Raw genomic sequence first — 19473 nt, 5'->3', positions numbered from 1 at the left:
ACAATGTATTTATTATTTGCTTCCTCCTTCACAGTAGGAGAAGCTCCATAGAGTTCAGTACGTGTTTGCAAAATGAATGCAAAACAGTGAGTATTTTTTTTTTTTTTTGGTGATTTAAATGAGATCTAACTACGGAAAGGTCTGAGATAAAAATTCAAAGCAGTTTTTCCCTGAAAAAATAAGGTACTCAATTAAGTGAAGTTGGCTAAAAGGAATATTGTAAGGGCTCTATTAAATATAAAATGTATGCTCCATTTGGATTTCAAAGTCACTGTTGGTCATAAAATATACTTCATTACATGTGTTTATATATTTTGCATTTGGCTGCATGAGAAACCTCAGACTTAAAGGTTTTGTTTTCTTGGCTTTTTATCTTTTAACTATGTTTTTCCCTTTGTGGTTTACTTGTATATGGCTTATGTTGAAGGCCTAAGATTTGTGCTTTGAGCAAGTTTTTTTGTTGTTGTTTTATCTGTTGGTTTTATCAGAGAAACAGCTGTCAGAAAATAGCGTGGATTTTGGGATCCAAATGATACGGTTTAGAATACTTATCCTCCACTTACTTTCCCAGTGACTTTTAAACAAGCTGCCTGACCAAGCCTCAGTTATACCAACTGAAAATGAGCCTAATAATCTTTACTTCATGGAGTTACAATCAAGATTAATGTGAAATACTAAAAAAGTTTAGTGCAGCATAGGGACAGAGTAAATAGATAATAACTATGGTTTTTAGATAGTAACTATTAGTTTTATTTTCAGCAATCAACAATGTCTTCATAAATTATGGTCATATAAGCCTCATATTCAAAGCCTCACTATACTGGACAGCCTTCTTTCCTTGAACTTCTCGTACAGAGCCCACTTACTTTTGCTCCATATAGACCATTCTGGATTTTGCTGTTCACCTACTGTATTTTCAAGCCATGTCTTCCGCCTTCCCTCAAGGCCAGTCCTCCTTGTCAGTCCTATGTGTCATTTTCCCTGATTTCATTCTTTACTGCTGTTTTATCTGGACTTCTGTTGATAACACACAATTTAACAATTGTTTTTCTCCCTCTACTTCTTCTATTCAAATTTTAATTTCTACAAACTGTAAGTATTTATGGATAAAGAATACTATCCTTTATTTTCCCCATATTACACACAGTTGTTTGGCTTAATGCCAAAAACAAACAAAAAAACATTGAAGCAGATCCATGGAGAAAAGGGGAAAGTGGTGATCAGAAGGTAAAAAGAGCATGACACATTGTGATAGGGGTGTAAGTTATGTTACACAGACCATCCACCATTGTACTTTACTCATTGCAGTCACTAGGAAGTAGTCAAAGTCTAAAGTCAAAGAGATACCTAGCACAACAGTGGAGAAGAAAAGAGGAAATACACTAAATCTTTGGTGTCAGAAGACCTGGATTAATTTTATTACTCAGATACATGACCTTGGATAAGTCACTTAACGTTAGATGTAAAATTAGAGGGCTAGAGAGAGTTGGGAAACAAGCCAAACAATTAATAAAAAATTAAAATAGACTTGGACTCTGAAGCTTAATCCTGGCTCTGGAACTAATTGTGTATGTGTTCTTGATCAAATCATGCATCTCTTATTTGCTTATCTCTAAATGGAGGGTGATGAAATCCATCTCACGAAGTTATTAGGATTAAATTAGAAAATGTGTATATATAATGCCCGGTATATTGTGGTTCCATACTAAATTTTGTTTTTGTTTATTTATTTATTTATTTATTTAAGATCTATCTATCCATTTGAGATAGAAAAAGAGAGTGCCAGAGCTGGGAGGGCGAGGGAGAGAAGCAGACTCCCATTGAGTGCCAAGCCAGACGCAGGGCTTGATCTCACCACCCTGAGATCATGACCTGAGCCATAATTAAGAGTGGGACACCTAACAGACTGAGCTCCCCAGACACCCCCGTTATGTTTATTTTTAAATAAACATCAATGGTTCTACGTTGACTTAGTTATAAAATGAGGGACTTGAGTTAGAGGAGCACCAAAATCTCCGAGTTTTGACATTCTGCACCCTTTACCTTTGAGAGAAGTTAATGGGTAAAGAATGGATATTGTTATTTTTCAGCTCATCAGAGGATTAGGAGGATAACTTAACTTAAAAATAACAGTTGTAACAAAAAATGGATACATCTAAATTACATAAGTCACTAATAAAATGTATTTTCTTATTCACATTATGGCTTTACCTTTATATTCCTATCAGTAGTCATCTGGATGGTCATCACCATGGATTTTGACATTTCATTTGACATTGACAGAATGACATTTTGACATTTCATTCTGCACAGTAAGAACTTTTGCATATTATACTCTTAGGATAATCAAGTACCTCAGTTAATAACTTAAAGCAAAGTTGAACCTGTCAAGTTGACAGGTAATTCACTGGCATATATATTTTTTAATATACTTGTCAAGTTTAACTTCTCCTTAATATTATACATGATTAAACAAGTTCCAAGAGAATGTAACATTGATTCACTCTTTGTTCAGTGAAGGACTTTGCCTATTGCAGAGAAAAATGTAATCTGTTGACTCTGTATGTGTGTGTTTGTGTGTCTTTTACTTGAGGGCCTTTAATTTCTAAAATAAACACAAAATCAGTTTTCTTTTCCCTCATCTTCACAGATTTCCTGTAGACACAATTCTTGAATATTTTTTCAGTCTGGCAAGTTTCTGAATAAGGATTTACAATGCCTTGTTTATCTGGCCTGCAACCCTGTAGGCAAATGTTAAAAGGCCCAAGTAGTACTAATCTGAAACTTCTAGTAAAAGAAGCTGCTATCTGTCAGCCAGGTTGGAAAGTTTAAAAGTATTACAGTAATAAGAGAATTCCTGGGAAGACCCTATTTACCAGAGATCAAATGTGGAGATCTCAAATGATACATTAGAATCCACCAACAAATTTTAAAACTGGGCCATATATATCTCTGAAGGGTTACTGTTGCTGTGCCCCATTCTTTATTTTCTGGTTTGCCAGAATTCTAAGATGGCTCTACCCTCCTTGCTTCCTGGGGAATCTCACCATCTAGGGAAATGAAAATTTCTTTGCTTACCAGAAGGTATGAATCTTGATCTCTTGGATCCAGGGGACTGACAGGTGGATCCATGAGGTTCAATTTCATAGGTATATAGTATACTGTAGTACCTACCAGAATGATTGGCCTACAAGGAATCAACAAGCACTTACATTTAGGGTCCTGTTTTTATTTTTTCTTAAGTTGTTCTTTTAAGCATTTCATTCATAACACCTCTAAGGGAAATTGAAATTTTAAATAGATAAGACAAAGTGGAAAAATTGAATTTGGTTGATCATTGTTGTGATTAAGCATATGTAACTTTAAATTTTCATATTTGTTCTAAGCAAATAGTTGGACAATTTAAGAATTATATTTGATACCATAGTTGAAATTGTTAACAAAAATGTAAAGGAATATAATAAATACATACTTTTTCCCCAAGCCTTTGAAAAAACATGAGGGATTATTGAAAGTACTCTTTTTTTTTTTTTGGCTTGAATTCTGGTTGTAGTTCTTGTTTTGAATTATTTCTCTGAATACTAAATCTGTTTTATGACACTTTACTTGGGTTTTAAATACTGATATCATTTTTTTTTATTTTTTTCTTTCTAAGATTTTATTTATTTATTTGACAGAGATCACAAGTAGGCAGAGAGGCAGGCAGAAAGAGAGGAGGAAGCAGGCTCCCTGCTGAGCAGAGAGGCTCCATCCCAGGAGTCTGAGATCATGACCCGAGGCAAAGGCAGAGGCTTAACCCACTGAGCCACGCAGGTGCCCCTTTAATACTGATTTTAAAAGATGACTCCTGAACAGTGGTATTCAGACCGTTTTAACCATGTAATCGTTTCTTCAAACAGAATATTTCATGGAAGCTCAGTGGATCCCCTTTGTTCAAAATGGGGTGAAGAAAGGAAAGCAGAGGTGCATGTACACACACGGGCATGCATACACATATTCATAAATCTCCCATGGTTCCAAGGACTATAGTTTGAAAATCACCGATGTTTTACTATTTGTTAGAATGACTGACAGCCCCAATTCATATTATTCTGAAGCAGACTTTGAACAATAATTATTTTAAATAAAAAACACAAATTTCAGGAAGAAGATCCCTGAAAGATTGGCAGCAGTGGCATCATTCTTTAATTTCTTCATAAAAACAGGTAGAGCAACTAGGATATCAGAATCAAAATCTATATATAGCAGCTATGTCAAAACCAGGTACCCCCTCTAGCCCCCAGATATTAGCTGGTAAGGACCAATTACCAACTACTACAAGATTCATATGGGTCCAGTAACTGTGTGGGAGCGAGCAGAGAGGAAAAGAAACAGGGCAGCTGATAGCCCTGAGAATAGGAAATCCCTCCAATTGCCGGCAGCTACTCACTGGCAAGCACATTAATCCAATTGGAGTAGATGCTGAGATTAGATGGGTGTTTTTGTAAGATCTAATTCATAGGTGAATACAAGGGGACTGAGAAGCAATTCAGCTTGATGGTGCTGGATCATTCTGGTTCTTATATACTTTTGAAACAAGCAAACCAAAGCTCCCTTCCAGAACAAATCTCAAAGAGAAAAGCTACTTGAAGTAGAATCCAAATTGAGCAGTACAGGGCAATAGGGGAGGAGGGGAGGAAAAAATCCAGATAAAAACCAGGTGATGGCACAATGACACAATAAGATATCACTTTAACACCTAGTATCAAAAAAGATAAGAAATAATCAATGTTGGCAAGAATGTAGAGAAAAGGGAATCCTTGTGCACTGGCAATGGGAATGTAAGTTGGTGTAGCCACTGTGGAAAGTAGTACGGAGAAAATTTAAAATAGAAACACCATACAATCCATCAGTTCTACTACTGGGTGTTTACCCAAAGAAAATGAAAACACTAATTTGATAAGATACATGCATAAGTTAATAAACACTGTATTTATTATAGCATTATTTATAATAGCCAAAATATGGAAGCAATCCAAGTGTCCATTAGTTGATGAATGAATAAAAAAAGATGTGAGATATGTATATGGATATATATCTATATATAAAAGTAGATACATATTCCATTTTATATCTATAGTAGAGAATATATATATATATATATATATAGGAGATTATTATGTTAAGTGAAATAAGTCAGAGAAAAACAAATACCATAAGCTTCAGTTATATGTGGAATCTAAAAAACAAAACAAACCAAAAAACAGAAACAGGACCATAAATACAGAGAACAATTTGATGACCACCAGAGGGAGTGGGGTGGGGGAACAGGCAAAATGGATGAAGGAGAATGGAAGGTACAGGCTTCTAGTTACAGAATGAATAAGTCATGGGAATGAAGGTAAAACACAGGGAACATAGTCAACGGTATTACAGTAGTGTTGTATGGTGATGGATGGTAGCTACACTTCTGAGCATAACATAATGTATAGAGTTGTGAACCCTATGTTATACACCTGAAACTAATATTGTGTCAACTATATCCAATAAAATATATATATATATATATATATATATATAGCTCTTAAAAATGATAAACCATAAAAAATGCTTTCAATTCTTTTTGTAAGAAGTTTCAGTATAAATTTAAAAAGTAAATTAATAAATAAGTACACAGATAAAAAGGGCACCTGGGGTGGCTCAGTCAGTTAAGCATCTGCCTATGGCTCAGGTCATGATCTCAGAGTCCTGGGATTGAGTCCCTCGTGGGGCTCTCTGCTCATTGGGCAGCCTGCTTTTCCCTTTCCTTCTGCAGCTCACCCTGCTTGAGTTCATTTACCCCCCCTTCCCATCAAATAAATAAATAAAATCTTTTAAAAAGATAAATAAAGCAGGTGATGACAACAGAGACAGTCCCACAAAGTAGAAGGCCATTTTTTAAAAAATCACTTTGTGAAAACAAGAGAAGAGAAAATTCTAGAATCATGAAGTTGGAAAAACTATCCTGGGCTATTCTTTTCAAAGTATAGGAAAACTTATTTCATTAAAAAAAGAAAATTAAGCAAAGATTTTTAAGGAAAAAATAAAGAACGAAATAATATCCCAACAATGAAAACATACATGTCCCCAAAAGTTTACAAAATAGATGGAAACTATGAACTATTATTTTAAAACAAAGTAAAAAAAATGTTTGATACTATAGGATAGGAAAAAAAACATAAATTGGAATTTGAAAAGATTGAAAAATTAGTTGATTGAAGAAAAATCCATGAAGTACTATATTTAAGACACTCAAGGATGAAAAACATGAGCAACTGATTTTCTACCCAGCCAAACTTACCTTCCAGTGTGACTACCATAGATAAATGGTTATGGATATTTCAAGAATTGAAGTGTTGTTCTTTTGAGCTCTTGCTGAAGAGAATGAGTTTCAGATAAAAGCCCTTCCCCCACCCCCCAAAAAAAACCAAAATGAAACTGGAGAGATTTCAGAGTAAGAGCTAGTGAAATTCTGTTTCCTAGCACTAGGTAGTGGTCCATATGACTCAGTTCTATCCGCTGAGGTGGGGTGGCAGAAATACAAAGTACTTCCAGGCACCATGTACATTCTCTTCGCTTATTGGCCTGCTGGGTGCAAAGGGTCTTGCACAGTGTTTCTTAACACCAGTAGAAATCATACTATTTTTCTTTCAGATACCTCAAAATAATATCTATGCCTCACTGCTTCAAGATTACAATAATTACTGGATTCACCAGTTCAGATTAAATTTTGTCATTGAATCTAATAAGGAAGCACATTTATAACACCAAATTTTTAAATACTTTGACAATCATATTTTAATATAGTGTTCCCTTTGTAATACTATGCATTTTATATGATGCATTTAAAAACATTATTCTGAGAAGAGGTTCATATGCTTCATCCAACTGCCAAATGAGTCATGGAACAAAAAAGAGGTTAAGAACTTCTGATTTCAATGGAAAGAGATGGGGTCTCTAAATTAGTAAGAACAGAGTGCCTTTTCCCCACTCTGTCAACACACATTGAAAATGGCTTGAGTAAGAAACTTTTGTTATAGTTAAATGAAAATGATATTTAAGAAAGGAAATTTTAAAAACATAATGGAGGTAAGATCTTCCTTGATTTCATTTAAATACTTTTGTAGAAAGAACTTTAGTTTTTCTGAATATTTTAGTAGCTTCCTGTTACTCAAAATCAATTTACATGGTCTTTACTGATTATCTCCAGGAGTTAAAAGAAACACCAACCTGTCTCAGTTTTTGTGGTTGGGCAGACGAGGCCAGACTGAACATTTCTGTTACATGCCTGAGCCACACAGTGAGTCTGGTTTTTTCTTTACAATGTAATTCTGGTTCGAAGTGCTTTTTGACTGTGTGGATATCAGACAGAAGTAAGTCCGCTTCTGTATATTTTAGTATGTTTTTATAGTCTTCTATCACCAAAAAGACAAAAAAAAGCCAACCCTCATGAGATTATGACCTAATTATAATTACGAACTTTATTACTGAAGGGCACTTTAGCGGTTATCTACTCTACCATCCTCATCTTAAGAAGAGTAAACTGAGAACCAGAAAACTTTCAATTTGTACATGGTCAGATTTACCCATGGGCACACAACCAAGGTGGCAGTCTGGACTAAAATGTGCTTTTCCACACATGTGAGGCTAACATTGTGCTAAACCTCATTCTTCTATCTTCCTTCTCTCCTTCCTGTCCTGGTAGAAATTTCAATGCTCTGTCTATGATTTCATCCTCCCTCTTGCCTAATACTTTGTATTCATCCCCTCTTGAGTCCTCTTCAAGCCACATTCCTTTCTGTCCCTTTCCATCCAGACTTTGAGAGAGAGAAACACATTGTCCCTCTTTTAATCTCTTTTATTGTGCATTCTTCCTTAATCCACAACACACAATGCCAGACATTTCACTTAACCTGCTCTTCTCAAAGTCACGAACGTCAGTTTTCACTAAAACTGATGGACCAAGGAGGGCACATATTGCATGGAGCACTGGGTGTGGTGCCAAAACAATGAATACTGTTACGCTGAAAAGAAATTTTAAAAAATTTAAAAAGTATATTATATATATATATATATATATATATATATATATATATATATATACACCCACAAAAAATATGAAATAAAATTGAATTGAACAAAAAAAAAATAAAAACTGAGGGACCTTTCTCAATGTTATTTTCTCTACCATTCTGCAGTATGTTACACTGTTGACTTCTTTTTTTTCCCTTCAAGTGCTTTCCTCACTTTTAGCCTCTGTAATGCCATGCTCTCCTGACTTTCCTCATTTGGTTCCTCATGTTAGGCCATACTTTTAAATGTCCATGAGTGTTTCTCATAAGAACACCCTCCTAATATCTCCCCATTTTCACTGCTAGCTTTCTCATAACTTGATCTACTCCTGGGGCTTGGAATACCCACTGTGTTCTGTTTTTCTCACAAATCTAGTCTGCAACAGTTCTTTCACCTAAATTTCATACTTGGCTGGGCATTGGCACCTGGACATCCTATAGCTCCTTCAAATTCAGCATGTTCCTTTTGTGTCTTGGCTCCAGAATTCAGACTTCTTTCCAGGACACTGTTATTACCACCATCGTCTTCTACCTTGAGTACTGTAAAGCTCCTGACTGGTCTCATGTCCCCAGTCTCCCCTTCCTCGCTGCTGTCAGAGAGGTCTGTCTAAAACAAAAATATGTTCATGTTCACTTCTCTTTCTAAAACCTATTCCTGATTCCATTCCCTTCAGGGTAAGTCCAGTGGAGCACTGCATAAAAGTGCTTTCTTGGTCTGACTCTGCTTACCTTTCCTGCCTCACCCTTTCTCACACACCATACAACGCCTAGTTTTCTGCAAGAAACTTCCTCTTGTCTTTTGCCTCCTGCAGTTTGCCTATGCTCTTCCCCTACCTGCCTTTCTCTCCCTGCCTTTCCTTCCACTTCCCGTACTCTTGGATAACTTTTTTGAATATCTGAGATCTCATCTCTCGAAAGTTGGTTGAGGGGCCTTTTCTCTCTGCTTTCATAGGTGCTCGGTACTTACTCCTATTACAGACAGCATTCATCATAGTACATTGTAATTGTCCCTGAACTTGTCTGTCTTCTCCCTTTATTTTTTAAGACTCGAGAAGAGCAGCTGTGTCTTACCACCATGCACCCAGGATCTAGCATCTGCATTTTCTTTTAATGGATGAATTAATATACCCTTGGTTATAATAAAGACATTTTGTTTTCTTCACTGAAGTGAAATTAAAGCTCAGCTACAACTAGCCTTTGGGAGCCACACCATATCCCTACCTTATAGGTGAGACTTAAGTCCTCTGAAAAACTAAATATATAAGCTCTCTTGGACCTTTGAAATAAATAGAATAGTCCCTTTCCAGTCTAGTGAGTTGTAATAATGGAACACAAGTTTTCCAAAGTGTTAAATGTTTGAGAAGAACCTTAACTTCAGTAATTCTGTGAGAATTCTAGGAAAATTTTCCAAGTTCTCTTTTTTATCCTTTAGAACCTGGGAAAAGATTTTCTTTCTTTCTCAAGGCCATGTGTAATTCTTTTCTTTACTTCATGCATCTGGTTCAGTGACTTTGAATTAATTATAATGAATAAATGAGAAACAAAAAGATCAAATGACCTTTATTATACAAACACATCTGTACTTAGATGTTGCCTAAGAACAGGTGGCTAAACCTCAGAAGACCCACAAATTTATCTGGTGGGCAAATTGTGAATACAAAATATTATCTTACTATTTTTTGTTTTCTAGAAATAATGCCTAATTTTCCAATTAACAGTTGTTAATCATCCTACCACTGAGATAAATAGCTTTTAAATCTACCTTTGTTACTTATATGCAGAGTAACCTAACATTTTAATGTTCATGAATGCTGGCCATGAGTTGAAAGAAGTAATATACTTAAAAAACTAACACAATCCAGTGTATGTATTCTTTTGGTGTTCTCTTTCACCTTCTTGGTGACCACCCATTTCGTAGATTGAACATGGATTCTCTCCTCAGTGTCCTTTTCTCTGTTTGGTCCCTTTCCGGTCCACATCAGCCTCTGGTTTCTTCCCATAAGGTTCCTTCTTAGGAGTAACCCTGTGATGATTATCTTTGTTTCCTGGCCTTTACATTATCAGGGGTAGGTATACTTTTATCTACTCATCATGGCTTTGCTCAGAGAACTGATGTTTTTTAAGCCCTCTTGATAACTCTTACAGTATCAGAAAGGTCAATCAAACCTAACAGGATCGCACCTAGATTTTTCTGTTCTTGGTATGCTTCTAGTTTCACTCTTTCTACTCCCTGAGAGTAAGCATTCTCAGAGGTTCTGTCTCTGAAACCATTTTTCTTTCTTTTTTTTTTTTTTTAAGATTTTATTTATTTATTTGACAGAGAGAAATCACAAGTAGTTGGAGAGGCAGGCAGAGAGAGAGAGAGAGGGAAGCAGGCTCCCTGCTGAGCAGAGAGCCCGATGTGGGACTTGATCCCAGGACCCTGAGATCATGACCCGAGCCGAAGGCAGCGGCCTAACCCACTGAGCCACCCAGGCGCCCCTGAAACCATTTTTCTAAGTGAAGTCCTTTAACAACATTGTTAGGAAGAGTAATGATCCATTCTCTTTTCAATTATCCCTGAATATATTTCTCTTGGTCTCTGTTTGTGACTCCATTATTAATATGTAGCATAGTTAAATTGAACAAAATGGATTTCTTAAAATTCTAATCAATAAAGCAAAACTTCAATCAGCTAGGGTTTATGTTGGAGCAGGAACCTGCCAAGATATGAGTTTGAACTTTTTCAAGAGTTTATTTTTAAAGCATGATTAACTATGAAAGGAAAACAGATCTCAATTGTTTTGTGCTGGATTTTTCAATTAAACATACAACTCTCTTTGAAATCCATGTGAACCAAGTTTACAAACATAGTAGCAGGTCTTTAATATTTTCCTGGCACTGAGACTGTTCTAGTAAAAGGAAGAACACATTTATATATGTTTATTCTAAGAGAAATATGCTTATATGTGATAATATCATAACTACCAAAGCATAGACCCTTCTTCTCAACTGCTGCTTACCTTAATTGCCGTACAAGGCCTCTGAGTTGGCAAGCTGAACATTAGAGGTGAACCTGTGAATACTCTTAATGTGTCTACAGCAAATTGAGTCTTTTTGAACAAGGATGAGTTGATTTTCTTTTGCCATCTAAGTAATTGAGTCTAAATTTAAAATTAGAGGATCAATTTCTCTGTGGTGATTTTTTGGGCTTTCGAAATGAACTACGGCCAATCCAAGCAGAAGCATAGAATACCCAAGGATTCCCATTCACTATATGAGTTATCACCTGTTTTATAGTATTTGAAGTTCACATGCTTCTTCCTTCCCTTTCCTTATTGTTTTTGGCATTCCCCAAATAACCCAGCAAACAGATTTTCTTTTTAAAGTAGATTTTTATTCCTTTCCCAACATATTTTTATCAATATTGGTTTGCTTTTCTGTCTGCTACCTGGTGGGATTATTTTACCTGTCTCTGAGGTTCTTTTTTGTTGCTGTTGTTTTGAAATTTAAGAAATAGTGTTGTGTTTTGGCAATTCAAATATTTTCTTAATACTAGTAGTGCTTCTATGAGCAAAGACATCAGATATATTTATTATACTTGAAGCTATACAGTTTATGAAATTGGCAGTAGAAAACCACTAAAAGATATTGACCCACAATTTAAATTTAATGAATCTAAATAATTTGATTTTTCATTTCTACTGTGCTCAGTGTTTAATAAACTATTTTTATTATTATACATCCATGTATACTATAAAAACTGCTACCTACATCATACATAAAATTATAGGAATAATCAAACTGGAATGTTCTGATATTAACTGATAAGTTTCAGAGCTTTTTATTTCCAGTTGTGCTGATTTAACTTTGGAAGTTTGTGTGTTAAATTCCTTCTTTTACTAAAAACATTTTCTGTCTTTAAGATTCAGCTGAAGGGCGCCTAGGTGGCTCAGTGGGTTAAGCCGCTGCCTTCGGCTCAGGTCATGGTCTCAGGGTCCTGGGATCGAGTCCTGCATCGGGCTCTCTGCTCAGCAGGGAGCCTGCTTCCTCCTCTCTCTCTCTCTGCCTGCCTCTCTGCCTACTTGTGATCTCTGTCTGTCAAATAAATAATAAAATCTTTAAAAGAAAAAAAAAAAAAGATTCAGCTGAAGAGGTATAATCTTTACCAAAATTGTCGTTTAAAAAATTACACTGTGAATATTTAGCATGCTCTGGTCCTAAACAGTATAATTGTGTTTGCAGTGGATAAATTGTTAACCTAAAATAGAAAGAACTCTTACATGGATTAGGACAGTTTTTCTTGCTATTTTGCAAATCCTTAGCCAACTATGAACATACAACTAAATAAGATTACAGTTCGCAGAGAAAAGAGTCTATCATGTGCTAACAAATTTTTAGGAGCTTTTACGTGATTGTTTTTGGAGTGGGAAAATACAACTTAATAGAAGTAGATAAATTTCATAAAGTAATACCTAAATGTTCTATATATGTGTTTTAGGTTTTATTTTGTTTTTAGAAATAATTTGGAATCATTGCCTTTACCAAACCTGTTTTATTGCTCCCCTCCCCATTAGTTCTCACCATCAAACTGTGTGTTTACTTTTTTATTTGCTTAGTGTTATCTTCTCTTCATTAGGATATGAATTCCATGAACATAAAGAGTTTGGTTTTGCTTGATGCTAAATCTGCATTACCTATGTGACCTACACACAGAAGGATCTTAGAATGTATTTGTTGAATACATGAATAAATAAGTAAATTGACTTCATTTATATCATTTTTCCCTTTTATTTAACATTTTAAGCATTTCTTTATGTTATTAAAGAAGAAAACACCATTTTTAAAAAGAAGTCATGGTATGCTAAAGCAATAAATGTAAATCAAATCTGGTGGAGATGTTTTAGTTACTGGATGGGGGGCGGGCAGAGGGAGAAGAGAGACTCTACAAGCAGACTCCCTGATGAGCGCAGAGCCAGAAGTGGGCTCCATCCCAGGACCGTGAGATCATTACCTGACCCAAAACCAAGAGTTGGCTGCTTAATCAACTGTTCCACCCAGGTGCCCCTGCTTTTATACATTTTAAAGAATATATTCTATCTAAACAAAACTAGGTTTTTATACTCACTGGGGCTTGAACTGGAATAGGACAAGAAAATTCAATTCTGTCAGCTTTTAAAAATGTAATAGTAAATTCTAAGTGTATTCTGTCACATTTTAATGGTCTCAGACCTAGTTTTTACTCCTCTCTCTTATCTTTCTTTTATCTCCCACTTCCTTGTTTCTCCCTTTTCTTTTCTTCCTTCAGAGTAAATGAGGGGATAAATGGTCAAATGTGCAGGTATGCTGAAGTAACTAACTGTTGCTCAGTCAACCCCACTTCTTTCTCAGGTCTCTCAAATAATCCCATTCTTATCAGTTTACATTCTGTACTGATCTCCTTTATAACTTCATGGAAAGACATTTGATAGGCAGTTATAACACAGAAAGTTTGGGACTACAATATTAAAAAGTAGCTTTACTGTCTATTAGTAGTTATATTGGAGCTGTGGTGCTATCAGCAATGCATTCTCCACCGCTAGCTTACTGGAAGTCACAAGAATGGACATCTGGACAGTTTGGAATGTGACAGAGCCTGACCTGCAGAACTGATAAATCACTACGGAGCAAATCTTAACTATTTCGGGGTGGGGGGTGTTGTATCATTTCTTTTGAATTCAATTGACATAATTTGCTTTAAACAAAATCTTGAATGACACAGCCTATCCATAGTCTTTGGAAAAAGGGGAGATGGGTTTTAGAAGGTATTTTGGGTTCCTAAAATGTCATGATCTCATTCACTGGAAAGTAGCCATTGGCATTTCAGCTAACTTTTCTTTTACTGGGTATCCATTTTCATTGAGCTTAGTAATGAGAATAAATAACTAATATACCGTGGAAGGGTTGGTGGTCTGGGGAGCAGAAGATCAAGCAAACTGAATTGGTACACTCAAACTTGAGTACAGAACTGATCTAGTTGAAATATCCCCACCCTCACTTCTCCCTATGCTTCTCCTCCCCAGAAAGCAAGTAGTTTTAATGTTGATATTTTACTGATATTTTTGGTCAGTACTATCCTGTTACCAGTATGATTAATAGAATTAGAATGTAGCTAATGTAAAGCATTTGAAAATATTTTGGGAAAACTTCCATATAGAGAGATGAGTAATCATATACTTAAATTTAAAACTTAAACTTATTGGGGCACCTGGGTGGCTCAGTGGGTTAAGCCTTTCCTTCGGCTTGGGTCATGATTTCAGGTCCTGGGATCGAGCCCACATTAGGCTCTCTGCTCAGCGGGGAGGCTGCTTCCCCACTCTCTCTGCCTGCTGCTCTGCCTACTTGAGATCTTTCTCTCTGTGTCAAATAAGTGAATAAAGTCTTTTTAAAAATTAAATAAAAATAAAACAAACATGCTGTACAAGATGAACATTTGTACGTATAGAATTTCTTTAAGGAAATTCAAGAAAGCCATTGCTTTTGTTGTTTTCAGTGTCAGTTCTTAAATTAACTTCTTTTTTCTTTTTTTTAAGTATGGAACTCTTCACAAATTTGTATGTTATCCTTGTGAAGGGGCCATGCTAATCTCTGTATAGTTCCAATTTTAGTATATGTGATGCCAGAGTGAGCACAAATAAACTTTTATTTTGGAATAACTTTAGATTTACAGAAAAGTTGCAAAGATAGTACCAAGTATTTCCATAACACAGTTTCTCTACTTAAGTTTTTATTTTATTACCAGTGTAGGTTAAAGATACTATAGGTTTGATTTCAGACCACTGTAGTAAAGCAAATATAATAGAGTGAGTCAAATTAATTTTTTTAATTTCCTAGTGCATATACAAGTAGTGTTTATATGATGTTATATTTTATTAAGTGTGCAATCACATTATGTCTAATAAAAACAATGTATATAACTTAATTAAAAGATATTTTGTTGCTTAAAAAGTGCTAACCATCATCTAACCTTTGAGGGAGTTGATCTTTTTGTTGGTGGAGGATCTTGTCTTGTTTTTGATGCCTGCTGACTAATGGGTGGTGATTATCGAAGGTTGCGGTGGCTGTGGCAGTTTCTTAAAATAAGACAGCAATGCAGTTTGCTGCATCTCTACACTCTTCCTTTCCCGAACACTTTCTCTCTAGCCCACGATGCCATTTGATAGCATTTTACCCACAGTAGAACTTCTTTCAAAATTGGAGTCAATCCTCTCAAACCCTGCCACTGCTTTATCAACTCAGTTTATGTGATATTTTAAATCCTTTGTTGTCATTTCAGCAGTCTTCCCAGCATGTTCACTAGTAGTAGAGTCATCTCAAGAAACCACTTTCTTTGCTTATCTGGAAGAAATAACTCCATATCTGTTGAAAGTTTTATCATGAGATGGCAGCAATTCAGTCCCATCTTCAGGCTCCACTTCTAATTCTAGTTCTCTTGCTGTTTCCACCACATCAGCAGTGACTTCCCCACTAAAGCCTTGAATCCCTCAAAGTCATCTGTGAGGGTTGGCTTATTCATGTTGATATTTTGACCTCTTCTCATGAATCATGAATGTTCTTAATGACATCTAGAATTGCGAATTCTTTCCAGGTTTTCAATTTACTTTGCCCAGATCCATCAGAGGAATCATTATCTATGGCAGCTATAACCTTACAAAATGTATTTCTTAAATAATAAGACTTGAAAGTCAAAATGACTCCTGATTCATGGGCTGCAGAATGGATGTTGTGTTAACAGGACTGAAAACACATTAATCTTACTAAAAATCTCCATCAGCGCTCTTAGGTGACCAGGTGCATTGTCGATGAACAATAATATCCTGAAAGGAATCATTGTTTTCTGAATAGTAGGTCTCAACAATGGAACTTAAAATATTCCATAAAACATGTTGTAAATAGATGAGCTGTCATCTAGGCTTTGTTGTTCCATTTATACAGCACAAGCAGAGTAGGTTTAACATAATGTATAAGAGCCCTAGGATCTTTAGAATGGTCAGTGAGTATTGGCTTCAGCTTAAAGTCACCAACGCGTTAGCCTGTAACAAGAGAGCCAGCCTATCCTTCAAATCTTTGAAGCCAAGCCATTGACTTTTTCTCCCCAGCTATGAAAGTCCTACATGGATTTCTTTCCAGTATAAGGCTGTTATATCTACACTGAAAATCTGTTGTTTAATGTAGCCATCTTCATCAGTTATCTAGATCTTCTGAATCACTTGCTGCAGCTTCTACAGGATCACTTCCCGCTTTACTTTGTTAACAGAAGGCTGTGGCTGGTTTGATCCTCTGTCTGGACCATAAAACTTTCTCCATAGCAACAATAAGGCTGCTTTGCTTTGTCATCATTCCTGGGTTCACTGGACCAGCACTTCTAATTTTCTTTAAGAACTTTTCCTTTGCAGTCACAACTTGGCTAACTATTTTCTGTAAGAGCCCTAGCTTTCAGCCTATCCTAGCCTTTGACATGCCTTCCTCATTAAACTTCATAATTTCTAGCTTTTAATTTAAAGTGAGAGATATGCAACTCTTCCCTTTATGTGAGCGCATAGAAGACATTGTAGGGTTATTAATTGGCCTAATTTTATTACTCTTGTATCTCAGGGAATATGGAGGCCCACAGAGAGGGAGAGGGGGAATGGCCAATCAGTAGACCAGTCAGAACACAGTTTTTCTCAATTAAGTTTGTTGTCTCATATGGGTGTGGTCATGGTACCCCAAAACAATTAATAATATCAGAGACCACTGTAACTATAACAAATATAATAATAATGAGAAAATTTGAAATATTGGAAAATTACCAAATTGTGACTCAGAGACATAAAGTGAGCTCATACTGTTGGAAAAATGGTGCTGACAAACTTGTGAGGCAGAGTTGCTACAAACTTTAAATTGTAAAAAATGCAGTATCTGCAAAGTGCTATAAAGCAAAGTATAATAAAATGAGGCATGCCTGTATTTTTATAAAAAAGAAAGGAACATAAAAAGGCACAACTACTAAACAATATGTATCCTGGATGGAATCCTGAAACAGAAAAAGAACATTAAATAAAAATCAAGGAAATCTCAATAAATTAAGGAGAATAATAATAATAATGTATCAATATTGCTTCATTATTTGTGACAAATGTACCATACTATGTAAAATGTTAATACTAGAGGAAACTGGCTATAGGGTATATAGGGACTATGTACTCTTCACCTTCGCAATGTTTCTATAAATTTAAAACTTTTAAAATTAAAAAGATTAAAATAAAATATAATTCCATCCTTCCCCTCCCCCAAAAAAGTTAATCATATATTTATTCAGTATCTACTTTGCCCTCAATACTTTTTGGTCACTCTTAAAAGTGTCAGTTCTTTGTGAATTCACATTGAATCAAAAAATGTTCTCTGGGTATCTGCTGGGTTCCAGACACCATTGCAGCTGACAAGGATGCAAAGATGAGTAAGACATAGTACCTGCCCCCAAGGGACCCCTCTGCTGAAGGCCAAAAACAACAAAGCCTGCCTAGGTTAGTGCTGTCACGGAGGCAGAAGTCATGGCTTGTGGGAAACCAGGGGTAGGGATCATTTATTTTGGTAGGGATGGAGTGAAACCAAGTGTTAGAAAACAGCTAACTCTGAGAAAAATACAATAGACTGAATACCAGAGGAAATTTAAACTAGTATCTGACAATTTGAGAGTGCTGACAATGTTGTAGTGACATTCAGAGGAAAGTGGAGTAATGAGAACTCTTTCCAGTGGTGACTAATTACAAGTAGAACTGTGAAATTTTTAGTCCCAATAGGAAACAAGTTCAGTATAAGCCAACAGTTTTCTTATATCAAAAATTTATGTGGTACAAGAAAATATCAAGAATATAACCTACAAGAAAAAAAATAATATTCTTGTTCTCCCAAATGAGAAGCTGTTCTATACCAAAATAACGAATCCAATTTTGTTCTCACTTGTCACCCTTTTACCTCTTATGTACAAAGAGTCATCTATAATAAGTTAGACCAAAAATTATAGAAGATTCAGAGAACAAAAAAAGCATAGGAATGAAAACTAAAGTCATTTTAAACGCCACAAAATTGCTTCATATAGAAGAAAGGTTTCTATCTCCCTAATTCCCAGTAATAGAAATGTTATTAGGAGAAGGCACTAACAATAATGGTTTTTTGAACAGAGGTAAAGGAAAAGACCTTAAATTTAGCAAAATATAATTAAGTGCAAGAAAAACTTCCCAATTTGAAGAATTAAAGGTACATGTTTTAAAGTCAGTAATAGGAGGAAACTGCCCTCCTTGATTTAAGGAGATGTCCTGCCCTTTGCTGGAGGTCTAGTAACAGAGATAATTGTTTCCAGCTATTCAGATAAAGAGGGTTGTCTTTGGTTTAAAAATTGTATTAGATATTAACAATTATTAGCAAGTACATAAAATAACAACAACTGTTTAGTGATCTTAACACATAAATATGACAGCTACATTAGATTTCGGTTCCCAAAGGAAAATGAAATCCATCAAAAGCAAAGAAGAATCCCAGCTGGCATAAGCACTTGACAGATTGAAAGAAGGTAGGGATTTCCTGTAATCTATTCTATTCTCAATCTTTTGTTTCAGCTTTAACATTTCTATCCCTTTGAATGCTATTCCAGCCAGTCCACCTGTATCCAAAGTATAATAGCTTTTTATAAGTAGTAGCAGTTTTTTCTATATGTTGACAATAAGAGTGCCCATCTTTAGAAGTAATTGTTTTTCTTTAGAATCAGACTACTCTTACTTTTTTCATTTGAATTGATTACTGGGTGCTTTCAGAGCTTTGCTTTTCATATACTACATATATTGTAGTCACACTATATCCTTAGCATTTGTTTCAATTTATAAAGAATACAATTAGCCTTTTTAATGCTGTAGTCACAATTAAACCTCCCCTAATGGTTAGGAATTGGTCTTTCCAAGGCTGAGGAGATGTTTTTAATTATTCATTCCTCAGTTTGTTTCTTATAGCAGCCTCAGCTGTGCATTATTATTCAAAGGTTAATGCAAGCTGAGAAGTGGGTAAATTAAATCTGCTTGGCCTCCAACAGCCCTGTGTATTAGCAGACACTAAGATGGGGATGGGCAGTATTAAGGTATTTCCACCATTGTAGCACCGCCAAAAGCAAAAACCACTAAATCCCTCAAAGATACTCTACATTGACAGGAATTATTACGGATACTACAAATGGGTTGTTCTTAAAATAGAAAATCTTCAATAAAATCTGTGTTTGTTTTGCTTAAAAAGAGAGAAGGCAATGGCTGAAATCAGAAAGGTTATAATAGCTTCTGTAGAAAATTGATGTAGCAGGGTGCCTGGGTGGCTCATTCGGTTAAGCGGCTGCCTTGGG

General features: G+C 35.6%; 1 protein-coding gene and 1 non-coding gene across 3 annotated transcripts in view; one reads left to right on the top strand and one right to left on the bottom strand.

Moving 5' to 3' along the window:
* UBE2E2 (ubiquitin conjugating enzyme E2 E2) overlaps nt 1-19473 on the top strand; it is a 382217-nt gene that overhangs the window by 262467 nt on the left and 100277 nt on the right. The gene's annotated exons all lie outside the window — the stretch shown is intronic.
* On the bottom strand, nt 14637-14740 carry LOC131826165 (U6 spliceosomal RNA). The gene has a single exon (XR_009351459.1). It is a non-coding gene; the product is annotated as a U6 spliceosomal RNA (small nuclear RNA).

The sequence above is a fragment of the Mustela lutreola genome, chromosome 2 (assembly GCF_030435805.1).
Source record: "Mustela lutreola isolate mMusLut2 chromosome 2, mMusLut2.pri, whole genome shotgun sequence".
Classification (NCBI taxonomy): Eukaryota; Metazoa; Chordata; class Mammalia; order Carnivora; family Mustelidae; genus Mustela; species Mustela lutreola.
Note: the sequence above shows the minus strand (reverse complement) of the source record. Positions and strands in the feature narration are given on the sequence as shown.